Below are 19,378 nucleotides of genomic sequence, written 5' to 3' on the forward strand. Positions count from 1 at the left end.
TCTTTCTTTTAGATATCATAAGTCAAGCAGTGATGTTGATTGACCTTACGTTTGTAAACCGAGTCTTTAGTCATTCAACCTTTAATGTCCATTCTCACGCCTGCACAAAGTCTTTAGGCATTCAAAATGCAGTTATGAATTGGTTTGAAATTGTAGATGTCTTGGAATGAGCTTTTTCTAGATGGCACATGGTTTGCCTGCATACTAATCATCGATTGGTCCTAACATGTGGAAACACTCTAGTTTCCTAAGAGACTATATCTTGAGTAATGTATGTCCAATGATAGAGTCTATCTGAAGCTTGGAAGCATAAAAGTTGTGAGACCTCTCTCTCTCTCTCTCTCTCTCTCTCTCTCTCTCTCTCTCTCTCTCTCTCTCTCTCTCTCTCTCTCTCTCTCTCTCTCTCTCTCTCTCTCTCTCTCTCTCTCTCTCTCTCTCTCTCTCTCTCTCTCTCTCTCTCTCTCTCTCTCTCTCTCTCTCTCTCTCTCTCTCTCTCTCTCTCTCTCTCTCTCTCTCTCTCTCATCCATGCATATGTATGAACATACAAACATTGATCTTTGCATATGGAGTTTATATCCTTTTCTTTTAACACAAAGTGGTTGAGACAAACATAGACATAATCAATCAACTCAATTGTACCTAGGACTCCATTGGCTTGAGTTGTTTATCAATCCATAGTGATTTTCAAATATACTCGTCTATATTGTAGAGTCAATGCTCAAACAATGGCCTTTCAACAAACCCATACAAGACCCAAAAGATTTGATTCCCCGTCACTTGCGTGCTGTTAATATTGCTTTGTTTTAGTTACAAAAAGGTCTTACAATAGTTGCATATTAAAGCCATATGTCATATTGAATGGCCTTTTCCACTTTTCTACAAAGCCAAGATTGGTCATTGGATAAAAATGATAAATTTGTTATTATCGTTTTACATGAGTAAGATCTTTCACAATCTAATTGCAAGTGGGGAAAAAAGGTTAATAAGACATTACTTTTTTCTTCAATCATTGACCTCTAATGATTTTTCTTCTTTCATGAACTCAAAATGTAATACATCAATATCCCCATATAGATTTCTCACATAGTGTGCAAGGAGAAGTTACAACTTACTTGACACATTGTATTGAATCCATGCTTGAGTTTTGATGCATATCTTCATAATTTTTTTGAACTCTCCTTTGACCTAACACACAATATCTTATTATCACATGCATTTAAACACTACCTACTTTTTCCTTGATCTTTGCATGTCTTCTTATAGTTATGGACATAACAAGAAAATGGAGCTTCACATGGTTATTTTCTTCATTGATCTATTTAGAGTTGGGATATGATGAACAAACAAGTTTAGTTCGTTGAAACCTATTTGCAATAAGAGATCACAAATCGCTAAGATTACAATAGTGTACATGTGCTAACATTCCTCAAGCCACAATTGCTGGGTCTAAAACATTAATTACTTTAGTTCATTTAACTTTTTTTGTACATTGCTTTTTTTCTTTTGGCACCCTAATATTTTACGTATTTGTAGTCACATCTTTGTTTGACATGCTATATGTAAGACTTGCGTTAAAGTACATAAATGTTTATGTGAGTGTTTCACTCAAGGCTCTTCTTCTTCTTCTTCTTCTTCTTCTCTCTCTCTCTCTCTCTCTCTCTCTCTCTCTCTCTCTCTCTCTCTCTCTCTCTCTCTCTCTCTCTCTCTCTCTCGGATTTGTAATCAAGGAGTGAGGAGGATTCAATTTATAAAGAAGGCTATCTTTCATTATAAATGTATCAACACCTAGTTTTGTTCTAATTAAGATTGTTCCAAGGGCTTGCATTTGAAAAGCAATAATATTGAAAGAAATAATAAAGACATGTTCAATAGAAAGATGAGAGAAAATGATTGTTCACGTGCATTTTAAGCAATGGTCATGAAACTAATATGTTTCCTCCTAAAATAGTTTTCCATTTGGAGATATATCATGAGGAGGAGCTAGTATGCTTAACACTAGTGCATGGTGTGGTGGAATAATTGATGTATTGTGAGATGATCCAATGGACAACAAAAATTGACAATCCTACATGTCCTATTCATTACAACATGAACCAAACCAAGTCACATACATACAACCCAAAAACAAACGTGCACAAGTGCACAAATAGCCCGCAGATACCTCGTGAAGTCACATACTCATCTACAACTCAAAAACAAGGGTGCACAAGTGCACACGAGAATTCCCCTATCTAATTTATATTTCTTAGTTAGATTTTGTAAATGGTATTGTTTTCTATATTTGTGTTCAAGCATGGAGAACATGCCTGCAAATCTTGCCTATTGACATTTGGAATGTTTTAGTGTTCTTAGTTTGTTATGGTTTATGTTACTAGAGTTTTCTTCTTGTTATTGTTTACTACTTGATGGTTTATGCATGTTGATTGATACTTGGTAGTCATTCTAGTGTCCTATTGTGGGTTGTAGAGGTTGCAATTTGTTTGGACGCTTAAGTGTTGCTTCTTTATCTTTCTATGCTTATAATGGATTGAAACTATGTGATTTTTGTATACTTTCTATATTTTGTAAGGTAATGCCTACTCGATATTTTCTAAGTCTCCTATGACACTCCTTGAAAGTGGTCTCTAGATTTTTTGGAGCTATACCCTTTAAGATGTTTTTCAAGTCTTGTAAGAGATGCTCGATAACAATCGTATGTGATTTTTTAAACAAGGATGTTTTCCAAGTCTTGTATGAGATGCTCCATAACAATCGAATGTGATTTTTTAAATGAGAAAGAGGAATGATTTTAGAATACCAACAAATATATTTATGAATACCTTCCCAAGGAAAGGGTTGAAAAAGAAACTTTGTACCTCAAGAGACTCTCTTAAGGAGTCTATACATGATTTTATATGTTTGGAGATAGGATTATACAGAGTTTAAGCAAGCTAATATTCCCATCGAGCTTGGTTACCCATTCCTAACTTTCTTAATTACCTCTTCCAAGCATTGCACCTCCCTATTATTGAGTGTGAAAATGTACCTCAAATCATGCATCTTTGTTTTTTCCAATTTACCAAAATCTTGGATATCACTCCATCTTTTAATACCTTTCTTATGAAGAGTTTAAAATCCTATTCAATCATGTGAAATCCTTGAGAATAAGCCTCTTCACTTAGCCGATAGACTAAGAAAATTTGGATGTTTGTATGATACACTTCTAGGAAGAAACCAAGTTATATGCCACATTAGAAGCCTTAACTTAAATCATGTGTTGAACATTAAATAGCTTTCATCCCAATTAAAATTATCAGTGTTCTTTTTCAAATTCCTCTTTTTTCATGCAAATGTATTTTTAAGGTAGGATGGTCCAATTTTTGTTGAAATTGGATTTGAACACACACCCATGCTCATAGTCACAAGTTTAAACTAGTAGAGCTACAGTCGTGACATATTTTCAAAATATTAACTTCACTAGTTTAGTGATCAAGAATAAATTTCCATGATTGGCTAACATCAATCCTCCTCAACAATCCAAAATGAATCTCTAAGCTTTTGCTCAAAGGCTTTGAAGACCAAACCCTCTTTCAACCATAAGGGTAGCTACTTGTTCATAAGAAATCACGTGTCATTCATTGTTTTGGTATGCAACAATAAAAAGTCCCCAATTATCTTTTCTAATTGTTTCCATTACTTCTAACTGAACGTAAATAAGCATGTAGATAGTCATAGAAATAAGAACATATTTGAGTATCTCAATGTACCATAGAGACCATAGGCTAATTCATTTCATGAAGAAAGTTTAGCCTTTAACTAACATCGTTTTAGGATAATGCACGTGCCCACTAGACAAGCAAGGTACCTAAGAACCTCACTGAGTTTGATAAGTTTGAATTCCAATCCCAATAAAGAAGTTTCAGTTTCTATTTACTCAATATGAAACTAGATATCTAACCATATAGATCATACAAGCTTCCAAAGGATACTTGATAGAGTCCATCTTCTTCAAGTATATTAAAATTATCATTAGCAAAAAAGCTACGTGACAAACTTGTCAAAATGGGGGAAACATAAGGCCTCTATTAAATAAACTTTGGATTTTAGGAAATTTTTAAATAGAGGTGCAGTGTGATGAAGGCCAATAGTAGTGGAGCAATTGGGCATCCCTATCAATGAGGCCTCTTTAGCTCAAAAGCCTTTGTGAGAATACCATGAATGTAAATATGGTCATATGCATTAGAAAGTAAAGAAGTGTAAATCCAAACCCCAAGATTGGCAACCTATCGAGGATAAATTGCTAGCTTATCCCATCATAAGCTTTATCAATATCCATGTTAATGAATACATGACTCTTCTACTTTACATAACATTATCAATTTTCTAGATTCATATTCATGTTAGGATCTGGAAACACATGCCCATTTAGATTTATGCAACAGTTTGGGAAGAGTATCCTTAATTTGATGTGCCAGAGCCTTTGACATCTTATGAATGATGTTGACAAGATAAGCTTTATTGATATCCATGTAAATGCATACATGACTCTTCTACGTTACATAACATTGTCAATTACTAGATTCATATTCATGCCAACATATGGAATCACATGGCCCTTTACAAACCTTTACCATTGTTTATGCAGTAGTTTAGAAAGAACGTGCTTAATTTCCTGTGCCAAAGCCTTTAATAGTTTATGAATGATGTTCAACATAATAAGGGGTCTCCATTTACCAAGCCTATTTCTCTTCGACTATTCATGCATTAACTTAATCAAGCCCTCATTAAGAGAGAGGAAGAGAATCCTAACACTTAAACACAACTTATCATTCTATAAAATCAAAGTACAAGCTTCCCAAATAGTATAGGAGAATTTTGCATGCAACCATTGCATGGTGGTTTACCCTTATTCATGCCTTTAACAATAGTTTCCACCTCTTGTTGAGTGAAAGGCCTATCTAAAAGCAAGGGCACATCCTTTGAAATATTCTCATGGAGAACATTGAGAAACTTAGAAGTTTTTGGTCATTTCTATAATGGATCTCTTACCAACAATTGCAAAGAAACTACTACAACTTCATTTATGTAAGGCTAATAAAGTAAAATGTAGAAGGGCCTTCATTGCAAATTGCCCACTTACCTTTCCATTCTACCTTTGTAGACTCATTTTTGTGAAGCTCTTGAAATTTCATCTAATGCTAAATCACTTGCAAGAGACCATGAAATTGTATCAAAAGCATCACAAGCAAGACAACGCATAGTAGCCTCTTCACATCGTGAAGTTACAAAAAGAATATTTTCTCCTATTTGTAGCAATACTTCACGCATGCTTCTTTAAGAGCTCAAGAGCACCCTCAAGTGAATTTCCCAACTCTCAACAATGCTTTTGGTTTTATTTGAAGTGTCAACCAATACCTTCTTCACATACTATAATTTTTTTTAGCTTTGTAGACATGAGCAATTAAATTTGAATGGAAGGGGTCTTATACCAAAATTATTTAAGCACAATAGACTAAATTGCATAGGATTGGGCAATGATCAAACTATTGCATGTTAGAAAGCACTTTGGGCTTTATAGCTATCTAAATGTGCCCCTCTCCAAAGCATAGAAATGTACCTATCATGCCAAGTGCAAACTACTTGAGTACCGCCATGAACCATGCAAAGATGGATCGAGCACGTGGTGTTGTTGTACTAGTGTTTCCCAGATAAATCTTTCATGACCTATCATACACATCCCACCTCATGTGAATGATCTAAAGGATTTTGTTTCACAATCCAATGATTAATAACATGATTCTTTCATCATAGGTTTGCCAAGAAGTTGAAAGCAATGAGAAGGTTCTAAACATTTCTTGAGGTGCCTACGTTCATCTTTAATAAGCCTCGAGGTATGAAAAATATTCAACAAGGACATTGCATAAACATGGCATGGCATATTTTTTACTTGAGATATATTTATCATTAAATAATATTGGATATCCATTAAAATTTTCAAATCACGCACATGCAAACACACACACACACACACACACACACACTCTCTCTCTCTCTCTCTCTCTCTCTCTCTCTCTCCAAAGCAAAAATGTGGCATGGCATATTTTGAATTGAGAGATTTATACTTAAGAATAACTAACATCCATTAAAAATTATATATTTATATTTATATATCTCAAATTTAGAAAATGAAAATCATGTTGGATTTTCTATTTGCAAGCTATGAAACTCTCTTTATCACTACGAACCTTCTCTAAAGAGTTGCACCTTACTAAAGGCTTCACAAAAAAGAAATAAAGGACTTATATGTAATGTAGAAGTCTTTGTTGTAGGTTCAAGTAGGTGGAACAATACATCTTTTTGTATAAAATTGCCACTAGATTGGGGTAGGCTATTTTTTGGGGGGCAACACTTGGCAAGTGAATGTTTTCACATAAACTTTGAAGAATTTCCAACAACTTGTTCTATTTTACAACCAATGCCACACTATACACTAACTTACAGGGACCATGTCAAGCAACATCAATTGGAGGAGCTCACTACTTCATGACCTTTGTGGATGACATGACAAGAAAGGTATGGGTTACTACTTGAAACAAAAATCTAAGACTGTTATTTTTAGTAGTTCATAGCATTAGTAGAGAAAGAATGTGGCAATTGCATCAAGACTTGAAGATTAGAAAAAGGAGGGTAGTACATGTCTAGTGAGTTTGAATAGTTTCGTTTTCAGTAAGGTATTAAGAGGCAATATACATGCTCCTACACTCCACAACAAAATGGAATAGTAGAGAGAAAGAATAGGGTAATTACTGAGCATGCAAGACCAATGCTAAATGCTATGGAAGACAAGGAGAAAACATTGTTGCAAGAGCTTTGGAGCTTAGTGGTACATGGAATTGCATGTGTGTACCTTTATCTACAATGTGCCTTCTTGCCTTCTAATTGCATCAATGATACTCGTGGTCTATGGGTATAAGTTCTGCCTTCCATGTTAGGGTTACATGGAATCGCATGTGTATACCTTTGTCTACAATGTGCCTTCTTGCCCTCTAATTGCATCAATGATACACGTGGTCTATAGGTATAAGTTCATAAATATCCTGCAATATATAGACACAACATCCTCAATAGGAAAGGATGTTCTCAAGGTAACGAATGTGGCTTGCACAAAAGGCATTGTAAAAGGGCAGGGCATGTGTGGATATTGTTTTCGCTTTCCCTCTAACAATGCTATGGATGGTTGACAAATTCCCTACTACTGGAACCAGATCGGTGGCATGCTTTATAAAAGCAGGTTCAAGTTTGCACACTCTTGCCTCAGTAAACAACGGATTCTACATGTGTGTATGCATAGTGGAAGAAGACATGTTCACCATTGAGTAGGTTGCACACGATTTGGGCTTTGTCATATACCATTGATAAGTTTTTATATGCACTCTATGAATTAGGAATGAGTTGGGGCAAATGCTGAAACAAGCAAATTACAAGATATAGGAGTGAAAGATAACTTATTATTCTATTGTCTTGCTTTTTGCATACTCTCATTAATAGCCATATGACTTCATTTTAATGTAGGTGTCATGCCTCATTTTATCTTATCTCATGTGTTTATCAACCTCAACAACTTCCTTCAATATCCATGGTGATCAATTGAAGGAGCTAAACTTTGGGGATGACCTTGATGTTAGTCATGATCTTGTTTTTATTTGTGAGTCGGTCTCTTTGCACTTGAACATAGTGTCTAACTCACTATAGCTTCCCACTTTATAGATTGGATTTGTTCTACTTTAGGCCTATTAGCCTTGCAAAGTTGTTTGGTTTTTCTAGAGTACTAGAGAAAGGCTTGGTAAAAAGAAAAGGGAAGCCATGTACGTATCAAAGAGGAAATTTTTTTATTAAGTCTATTATCTCTCTCTTTACTTGACTTGGCAACATGATCCTTGACTTCTTTGATGGGAATTGGCACCCTTGGATCAGTTGTTGTAGCATACATGTATGATCGAAAATGATAAGCAATCCTCGACCAATTGTTAAAGCCTTATTTCAATGGTCTCCTATGTATTTATAAATCTATTGTGAAGGGCAAGGGATATTCTAAGTTAATGGTACAACTCAAGTTTTGTTGAAAGTGGCAAATCTAGTGCCTCAAATCTTAGATATACACAACTTTATAAAATATAAAAGAACTTGAATAAGTTAATGCATTCAAAAATAACAAATGAAAATGCACAACACGCCCCGAGCCTCCCCCGTGACAAAAGCCATGGTTTGCCATCCTCTGTTATGGGATATTGATTCACATAACTATTTATGTTCATATCATATATCTAATTGTAAAGAAAATATGAACATCAATCAACATATAAAGCTTTGTGTGTCAAGAGGTTCCCTACAACTTGTTGCAATTTGCTACAAAGAGTTCTATGTTCCAACTCACGATGTTTAGCATCACCATCATATCTAGAACATGCCAAAACTCCCAAAACGACTTTGAATGCGTTGAATTCCAACTCCAAATGAAGAAGAAACAAGAAAAGCAAGTTTTAACCCTTTTCTCTTGTTTTACATGCGATCCCATTGTTTTTATAAAGAAAGCTTAGAAAACTTTCTAAAAATGGACCACACAACTAAAATAGCAACATATTACATAAAGAAAGCTTATTCTAATAAAAGCATATCTTAAATCTAATACTAACATTATTTATATTAAGACTACTAAATTAGATAAATTAAAAGTACTAAAGACCAATGATTTAGTTTAAAGAATGACCTCTAAATAAGTGTAAGATTATAATTCATAAATAAATGAATAATTTTAATAATAGACAACATTATATATATCCCAATATCACGTAAATACACTATTATGCATTGTGTTTACTATATAGATTCACCTAATGAATATGTATACTTGATAATTCTTCAAAAATACTAATTTACCTACTTCTACCTAATAATTTTCTCGCCATAACACAAAACACAAATTTTTTCTACCATCTAGCTATCAAGCATAATGTAGCCAGTGTCGTACACATGGCTTAAATGTAAAAGTCAAGATTATGCGATAAATAGATAATGAAAATTAAAAAAATATATTAAATCATCTTAGTTTCATAGCACTTTGCATAACATCTATAGCATGGTGCAAGTCGATCCCTATAACATCCTCAATAATATAACCCTACAAAGAACTCACAAAATAATAAGTAGAATCCATTTTTCATAATACACATCCCTATTCAAAAGCAATTCTTGGTTAAATATACTCTTGAAATAAAAATATTGAAAGTAAAATGAATTAGCATCAATGTTCAAACAAAAAGTATTATGCATTTAAGATGCTAATGACTAGAGCATAAATAACTCAAGTACTTCATTACCCATATATCACATATTCTAGTGTCCCATACCATTAGAATGTGGAATATATGTCATATTTAGATAAATCAAAATACTATTGATAACCAAGCTAAATAAAATTAAGCTCTAGTGCTCTCTCATATAGTGAATCTACACTTCCGAACTCTATAACATGTGTGGGCAATCATAATATTGTCTTATGCACTGAATTTGCACCACAAACCAATCATGCTGCCTCATGCAATACATCTACATGGATAAACATATTGATGCTACCTTATGTAGTGAATCTACATCATGAGCTAGTGATATTGCCTCACATAGTAGATCTATATCGTTAGTTACTTGTGTCACTTCATAAAGCAAATATGCACTCGGGTTATTAATGGATAGGGAAAAAACTTGAAGAGATCATAAATCAACATATTCACATTAAAACTAAGTTAGTGTTTAAAATAAGATTATCCAACATAAATAGATTGCAACATAACCTAGAAGGAAATGGTAATAAACCATTGGGTTATGGGCTATCATTCAAGGTAGAGATTCATAATGATAAATAATTAATGTTTGAGTTGTATAAATTGAACTAAATAATGGTCTTTGATGTCACTTCTAAGCACCTATGTGTCTCCTTTTGTTTAAATACCTCTAATTGGAATACATTAGAGTATATCTGTGGCTTTAATACCATTGTTGCAAAGTGAACTACCTAATCAATCTAGTATCTCCAATCTTAGATATAGACAACTTTATTAAATATAAAAGAATTTGAATAAGTTAACAAATTTAGAAAGAATAAGAAAAAACACATGATAGGGCCCAACCTCCTCCATGGAAAAAGCCATAGTTTGCCATTCTCAATTATGGAATATTGATTCACGTAGCTATTTACATTCATATCATATATTTAATTGCAAAGAAAATACAAATATCAATCAAAGTACAAAGTTTTGTGTGTTAAGAGGTTTCTTGTAGCTTGTTGCAAGTGCTCTAAAGACCTTTATGTGATGAATCATGATATTTGATATCAACACTACGTCAAGAATATGAAAAAACTCCCAAAATGACTTTGAGAGCTTTGAATTCTAACTCCAAACGAGGGAGAAACAACAAAACTAAGTTTCTACCATCTTCTTCTATTTTGTGTGCGATCCTATTGCTTTTATTTATTTTTTAAACTAGAAAAGCTTTCTACAAATGGACCATGTAAAGAAAATAGTAAAGCAGTCCATAAAGAAAGCTTATTTTTATAAAACCATATCTTAAACTTAATACTCCAGTATTATTTATATTAAAAATATTAAATTAAATTAATTAATAGTATTAAATACCAATGATTTACTCAAACAAATTACCACTAAATCAACTTAGACTTACAATTTACACATTAAAAAAGAACTTTAATCAAACATAATATTATGCATGTATGCTATAATATCATATTATACATTACATTTAATATAAAGATCTACCTAAAGATGATTCATCCTCAATAATTATTTGAAAATATAAATTCACCTAATTCATCCTAATAATCTACTCACCACAATACAAAATACATAAGTTCCCTGCCATGTTTCTATCAAACACAATGCAACTAGTGTCGCACGTAGTGCTTATGTATAATGAGTCATGATTATGTGAAAAATAGACATTGAAAATAAATAAATATAAATTATCTTATTTTCATAGTAATTTTCATAGCATCTATTTCATGATCATATCATTAGCATTAAAAACCTATAAAAAAAATCATAAAATAACAAGTAAAGTCTATTTTTTATAATATGCTCACCTTTTAAGAAGCAATTGTCCTTAGTTGCCTATATTGTTGAAACAAAAATACTAAAGAAAAAGTGAATTAGCATTAGTGCTCAAACAAAAAATACTAGACACTTAAGATGCTCATGGTTGTAAGAGCATAAATAACTCAAGTACTCCATTATCCACATACCACATATTTTAGTATCCCATATCGCTAGCATACGAAATATATGTTATATTTTGATAAATTAGAATATCATTGAGAACTAGACTTGATTAAATTTAGCTCCCAAAATATTAGTGTTACCTCACATGGCAAATCTATAGTTTCAAAATCCATAATAGGTGTGGCTAATTAGCCAGATACCAATGCTCCCTCATGCGGCGAATCTACACCACAAATTAGTTGTATTGTATCGTGTGATAGATCTCTATGGGGAAAAACATTGATACTACCTCATGCAACAAATTTGGATCGCAATGTCATGACGTTGTGCATACACTCTTGAAAAACCTTGGAAGAAGGATGCTTGTCGCTTAATTAGTTGGAATAAAGTTTATATGCGTATTTGATGTTTATTTTCCCTTTTTTGTCAAATTTGGAGAATAAGGATTCAAGCTTGGGTTCTTGTTACGTTGAGGCAAGGAATCCGAAAGGTGCCTCTTGCTTCTTTGGAGGACTTTCATTAGAGTTGGTGAACAAAGTCAAGAGTGGGTTTAGAAGGCTTATGACTAAATTCATGTTTGTAATTGAGCTGTGATTAAGGTTGCCCATGATGGCATCAATGGGAATGATCTTCTACTTGGATAAGGGGGACACTTCACCATTTAATTGAGGGGTTAGCTCAACCTTATGCTTTATGATATAAGAGAGCGGTGGAGTAAAAGCACGCTTTTAGTGCATGCAATCATAGTTTTTGGCCAACTTTGGTAGCATGGAACATCGCTATATAAGGGAAAAAAACAATGAAGGAAAAAAAGTCAAAGTGAATGGGAGAAGTAGTTTTGGAGAAGAGTAGGTTGCTACTAATTGTGGTATGATGAAGTCTATTTAGGACGTGAGAATCATCATCAAGAAGCTAGATTTGCAACTGTGAGGAAGGAGGAAGTTCTAAGGCTTTGTGTCTACTAAAGATTATCATACCTAAAGTCATTAGCCATGGCCATCATGATTGACAACCAACACGTCGACATTGAAAGTTGAATCCAAGGAAAAGAAGGCCCTAGAACAAGTGCACAAGGAGGGGATTGAAATTCTAATTGCAACCTTGTTGTGGTGATATAGGCTTCTTCGAGCGGTGCAATTTTACTGATGATTGTTAAGCCAAGTACAAGACAGAGAAAAGCAAAAGAAAATTCAAGAAAGTAAATTCAAAGTAAAGTGGAAAAGGCAGCCCGAGAGAAGGATAAGAGGAGAAAAGGCCGAAAGCACAAGGGCAACCTTAAAAGTCAAGGCAAAGACAAAGGGGCATTTTAAAATATAAAGGCGTCCCCAAATTTTTGTAAAAGAGTACCAGGTTCCCTCCTGTGCAAGTTGTAAAGACTAAATAGGCATAGGTGAAGGCATAATGTAAATAGAAGGGAATAGGAAAAGAGGACTTTGACAAGATGATTGGTCATGCAAAAAAAAAGGGATGGGTGTCCAAAGGGATAAGGGCATGTATAAAAGCCAAAAAGTGAATAGAGAAGCTTATTCTTGGTGTGTGGCAAAAGTGGCTCTCTTATTCTTCTTCTTTTCTTTTCTTCTTCTTCTTGCTTGCTTATGCTTGTGCTTGAAAGAGGGAGTGTGAGAGTGTGAGGGAGTGAGTGTGTGAGAGTGAGGGACCCTGGTAGAGAAGCTCTCTATCTTCTCCTCTCTTCTCTTGTCTCACGCGTGTGGCTATGGAGCATGGAGCTTGAAAGTGGAGGATTGAGGTTGCTTGAGCTTGCATCTCGGATCGTGGAGCTACCGATGTGCTTGAGAGAGGAGGATACTTGATCGGGCATTGAGGTAAGCTCACTACACTCATAGGATTGAGAGCGTGTGTGGCCGTGTGAGAGGTAGCCATTAGCATTTGGCTTGAAATGCTTGAGTAATAAGTGGTCCATGTGTCTTGATGGTCAAGCAAAAGCTAACACAATGGCCTACAATCTAAGAGGCCTCAAGCAACCACTGGTGATTATGGAGTTTATATTTGTAATGCTGGGAAACTAATTAGTAGGAAGCTAGAGTGGTCGTGTTTATGAAGGTGGTATGCATCAACTCAAGAAGAGAAGTTTGTTTTATTGACTACAAGAGAACTTGCATGAACATGGGTATTGAAGCTAGATATGAAGCTTGGTCTTCACGATGCTACAAACATAGGATTAGCATGTTAGAGAGCACTCACTAGAGGAGTTAGATTGCTACTTGGGAGAGAGGAAAGAAGGAAGTCTTGATATGCAAGGTCTAAGCCAATCAAAGTTAGACTAGGAAGCCAATGTTGCACGTACATGGCCAGGATTGGGAGATAAAGAGTTGAAAAGTGTAGCTATCATCTCTTCATGGAAAGCCTCAGCAATGACAGTGGGTGGAGGCTCATCATTTGCAAGCTAAGGGGGAATGCACGTGTGTTGCTGGAAGCAACAATAATAATCAGAGATAGTCAAAAATATAAGCCAAAGAGCCCTTTCAACTTGCGGGATAGGAATTGATCCAAGAGAGTGTGAAGAAGTGTAATTCATGTCAAGCTAGATATCTAATTGGTGGCAAAGATTTCCATTATGATCATGCTTTGTAACCTTTGTGTTTCGTTGAAGAAGCAATTCTGATTTTTACTTGAGATGATGAAGACTTTGCTCAAATTGTAACAAGTCTTTAGCAAGATTATGGTTGGGTGCTTGAATGACCTAAAGCCAAGTATACTTGTGTACAAGTGGACTGATTCCTCAAAAGCCAAGTCCTTACCTTATGTGTTCACTTAGAAATTGAGAGGGGAGTTTAGGCTCTTAAAAACAATGTTATTCACTCATAAAATGTCATGTAAAAAGTAGATTGATTCAAAGTAACTCCTTTACTTCCACTCCAACTTTGTGAAGCCTCCTAATGAGCTTATTTCCACTCTCATAACTATTCATGTGTGAGTTCTTAAGACAACTTCATTTGTCTTTATGAAAGCCTCTTAACTGAAGATTATGTTCATACCTAGTGAAGGAAATTCTTTAGCAATCATATGAAAACTAAAGTTCAAGCTTTGAGTGTGAACTCATTAAGCTCTTGAATTAACAACAAATAGAGCCTCTTCTCATGACAAAGACCTAACTCCTTGATCATCGTCATATATCTTCATTCTTTCATAACACTTCACTTCTTATCCTCTATGGATTTGTGGCTTTGATGTGATTGCCCTTTGACATCGTTGATTAACCCAACGTGAAAGACACATCCACATTGTTAGCAAGATGGGATAATTGCCTTATCAATTGGTATGCCAAATTCTAGTAATGATTTTAAGTAGCTTTTGTGGACCTTTAATGTATACATGAATCAACAATAGCAACACCATCAATAGAGCAAATGTTCCAATAGATGTAGCTTCAAGCCAATGTGTAGTATGAGGTTGTGGCTACCAAGGCTATGAAAGCAATGGAAAATTAGAAGAAGCTCTTTGAATGTCACAATACCTCAAGCTATCTAAAACTTTATGAATCAAAGATTTTTTTTGGTGTGCTAGGGCATATGATGAGCCATGGTTTCATGCGGCTGGTAACTTATTTCCTAAAAATCCATGTATCAATGAGCTTTATGCCTTAAGTTCAGCTTGGCTTGCCTTCAAGAAAGCCTTGAATAAATAATACTTCTTAAAAGATGTTTGGGATGGATACAAGATGTAGCTTCTGCAAGTGGACACACAAGCTCAATAGAGGCTTGGTGGCGACAGAGCTACTACAAGAATTTGAGTCAAGGTTTAATGAGATGGATGCTACAAGCCAAGTGGCCTTAGAGCAAGAGAAGGTGGATTGTTCCTACATGTTGCAAATCTAGAAGTGCAATTAGGAGAGCTCTTGAAAGACAGATTGTAGCATATGGGTCTTAAGATTGATTGGTAGGATGCAAAGGACGTTGTCACTACTTTGGTGAAGCAATAGATGTGGAAGTCTAGATGGGTATGGTATCTCCTATAATTTCTCCTATTTCCATTCCTTCTACTACACAGCCCCATGGCTCCTATCTCCATGCCTACGCATGTCTTGCCTACTTTTGCTTCTATACCTGCACCCATCTCTATGCCCATAACTATACCTATGCCAATGCCAATACCTATGGTACACCACCGGCTTTTATAGCTCTGCGACTCTAGAATGATGGTATGGATGAAATAATTAAAATTTCAAGAGTTCTAAAGCTTGATGTTTCCAAAATTGCAGGGCCATGTACAATGCCTGTTGAAAGAGCATGTCCTTCATAGGCATCTCCTAGAAGAGAACATATTAGGAGATGTATTTGGTGTGATAGTCATGGAAACTAGTGCCAATGATTGTGATTTTTCCAAAGATGCTAAGAGAAAGAACTTGGTTTTTTGGGGGGCTGAAGGTAAAATATGCTTGGAAGAGATTGTTATACCTATAATCTAAACTTTGGCAAAGGAGGAATGAAATAGGCTTTCATGAACCTCTTATATGGCTAGAGGCAATGCTTTTGCCTATGGTGGTATGCAAATTGAGATGGGGCCACAAAGTATAGAACTAAGGACTTTTGCATTAGATACATCATGTAGGGATAAAATGCTAGGGTCAGAGCTATCTAGTGCAGGATAGAGCATAAGGAAAGAGACTAGATGGGATTCACCAGTGGATACTTAATCTATGCATACTCAATGTTATAAAATCCGAGATACACGCTCGACTTTCTTACATACTTAAAATATATATGGTGAATATTATGTTGGCATAGAGGGAGAATAGATGAGAGAAAAGAAATATGTAGAGAGAGGTAGAGAAATTGGCAACACACTAGAGACTGGAAGATGGGTCAGTCCCCCCATAAGCTATATTATTGACAAGGAGCAAGCTCCTCCATTACACATAAGCTAGTTCTTACTTGAAGATCTTGGAAACAAGATTACGATTCCTTGCACGGTATACAACCGGCTAACACTTGCACCACTTGGAAGTTGGCACCTTTTGATCCTTCTTGAGTCTCATTCTCTCTTACACAATATGTGTAGGGCTCTCCTCTTGGCGCTTGATTTCAGCAGAGCTTCCACAGCACTTGCACCTTCTCTTTCCTCTTGGAACTTGATTTCAGCAGAGCTTCCACAACACTTGATTTCAGCAAAGCTTTCGCAGCACTTGCACCTTCTCTTCTCCTCTTGGAACTTGATTTTACCAAAGCTTCCACAGCACTTGCACCTTCTCTTCTCCTCTTGGATACGTGCAAAGTTATGCTTCCTTTTTCCCTCTCCTACACCCAAGGAGAGCCTCCTCTTTTATAGGCTTTCAAGAGTTTCTCTTCTTGGAGAGAGAGTTGAGTTGACCTTCATGCAAGATGTGGTTGTTCCACTCTATAGCACTAATTTCGAGATATCTCTCTGTACATTGTTTGGATGAAAAAACATCCAATACGAAAGTTGTAGATCTTGCTATTTTCAATAACCCTCGCAGCCCATTTTTGGAGATCATTTTTCTATTGTGAGATATTTTAAAAATGGATTTTTCAAAAAAACAACTTTTTAAACTGTACCCTTAACTTGTGGTCCATGCAACCACCTTGAGTCGTAGATAAGGAGAGTTCATTAGATTGCCTTGGGCCTTAATCTTAAGATTGAATTCCACACAAAAGCTTGTGCCATTTTAGACCTCAGAAAGAGAAAATCACTTCTCTCCTCACTTCTAGAGGATCGCGTCTCTCGTCTTTCTTAGTGAGAGAATTCTCTCTCTCGTCTTTCTTAGTGAAAGAAAAGACCTTAAACCTTGACTTGTAGGGGAGAGGATGATCCCAAATGAATGCAATGCTCATTATACACAAGTAAAACATTCCCAAGCGTCCCTGGATGCACACATAAATACATATACACAATGCTAATGCACTTCCTTTTCTTAAAGCTCAATCCATCTTCATTTATGTGTAACTCCTTGGTTCTTGTGTACACTCTTACACTTGGCAGACACTTCTTTCCCCCTTCATAACTTGTACTGCATGTATCAGATATCCCCGTCACAGTGCTTTGATTACCCCATTAAGTGATGCACTAGGAATACTGGTCTCGAAATGGTCTCATGGCCATGCTAGATCATCATCAACACTTGAAGAAAAGTGAGTCATTAATTTATTGGCATGAATTTACTAAATAGAGAATGCATAATAAGCAATCAATTTAGTGACACTTGGTAAAGATCCATGGGACCAAGGTACTTGTTGAGGAGAAGAGAAGGTGGAATGATGATGCTCCTAGTACGTCTAAGAAGACTAGAGGGGTAAATTAGCTCCTCTCCCTCCTAGACCAAGTATTGAGTAGGTTATGGATGATGCACAAAGAAAAGAGAAGAAGTAGGATGTGCGACCCAAGAAACAACCTAGCTATAAGTTCTTTTTAGATATTGAGAATGCTACTGACCTTTAGAGAGTGCTTGAAGATCGGATTTAAAATAGTAAAGTGGACTTCACTCAGAAAAATCTTGGGGATAGCTAAGAGGGAATTCCAGGAGGAGGTCATAAATATCATAAAGAGGAAGAGTAATTGAGTTGTTTGATTAGACTGAGGGGAGGCTTGTGAAGAGAATGCTACCGTATGTCCAAATATTGTTAAAAATGCATAGTGGTGCATTATGTAGATGATGACATACTTATCCTAGTTTCACACAGTCACTTTTTTAGGCCTCATTGGGTTGATGTGACCATGGAGATAGTAGTCAAAATAGGTGAGGAGGCTACTCCTCCATGTATTGCTTTGTTTGACCATGGGCTAGAGATTAATGTTACTGTGCACAAAGTCTATAAGAACGAAAATTGGCAAGTTAATGTGGAACATGGTTGGTAGATGAGAGCTGCTGACAATACTACAAGGAAACTATATGTTGCATGCCTAAGTATCAAGATATCTAGAGGTGATGTACAAGAGGAACTTCATTTGTTTGTAGAAGACATTTTCTCATATGATATTATATTGGGTTAGCCATTTATTATAGAGGCATGAATGGAGACTAAGGTGATGGATCATGGCCCTGCTTATGCATAAGTTCGTATCAGAGATGGGATGAGAGCAATTCAATTCATGATAGTGTGTGTAAACCATCTTAGGAACAAATATACTTTATGGGATGCTCCTCTACATGTGATAGATTTGGATTTTCATTAGGTACCATTGTCCTACAAGATGATGGTGATACGGGGTGGGATTAGTTTTTGCCTCTTGGTAGTGAAGTTTTTTCTTCTAGTTTTGTTAGACATTGTACTTATAGTTCTATTTCTTATAATAGGGTTTTAGACATGCTTAGAGCTACTAGGCAAAACATATATAAGAGAATGAAGGCATTCAAGGAGACAAGTGTATTGCATGATGATGAGCATATAAATGGTATGTATGAAGGATTGACTTGTACAAATACTCTGACAAAAATTAAGAAAATGCTAAAAAATAAGGATTTGAGTAGTTCTAGTGTTGTCTTAGTGCATTTCACGGACATGTATTATGTGATTGCCAAATTTATGTAGTCAGAGGTTAAGGCATCTCAGCAAACAAGTTAAGTGTTGAAATATCTCAACAAAGAGATGAGATACTTGATTATTTCCATCCATCAATATTCTTGAGGGCTAAGGCATCTCAACCAACAAAGTGTGGGGCTATCTTCGTGTAGTTGGAAGAGTGGAAGCCTGATTATTTTTAGCCCATAGAGTTTCGTAATACACATATACAACATGAGTTGAGTTTTGCAAAGTAGTAGAAAGAGAATAGGGTTGACACAAAGGTACAAAACTATGGACAAAAAGGTAAAACAAGTTACATGTCCATTATCTTCAAATAGTGATGAGTAGATGAATAGGATTACAAAGCAACTAAGTTTGAGGAATCCTCCAAATGTTGGCACAAGTTTTTAGTAGAAACATTGATGGAATTGAAGATTGGGAATGAGGAGTTCTTGCTTCTTGTAGAACGGCAATGCTCTATGGATATGTTAGAGAGGCATGATAGAGCATTTGCATTTTACCCATAAGAGATTGGGTATGTAGATCCTAAGGTTTTGGCATTGATGGTGATATTCATAATTTTCCACATTTCTTGGAATCTTTGACCTATTATATTGTCTAAAGCATAT

Source organism: Lygodium microphyllum, chromosome 13 (assembly GCF_053477565.2).
Source record: "Lygodium microphyllum isolate KBCC chromosome 13, Lygodium_microphyllum_v1.1.10, whole genome shotgun sequence".
Classification (NCBI taxonomy): Eukaryota; Viridiplantae; Streptophyta; class Polypodiopsida; order Schizaeales; family Lygodiaceae; genus Lygodium; species Lygodium microphyllum.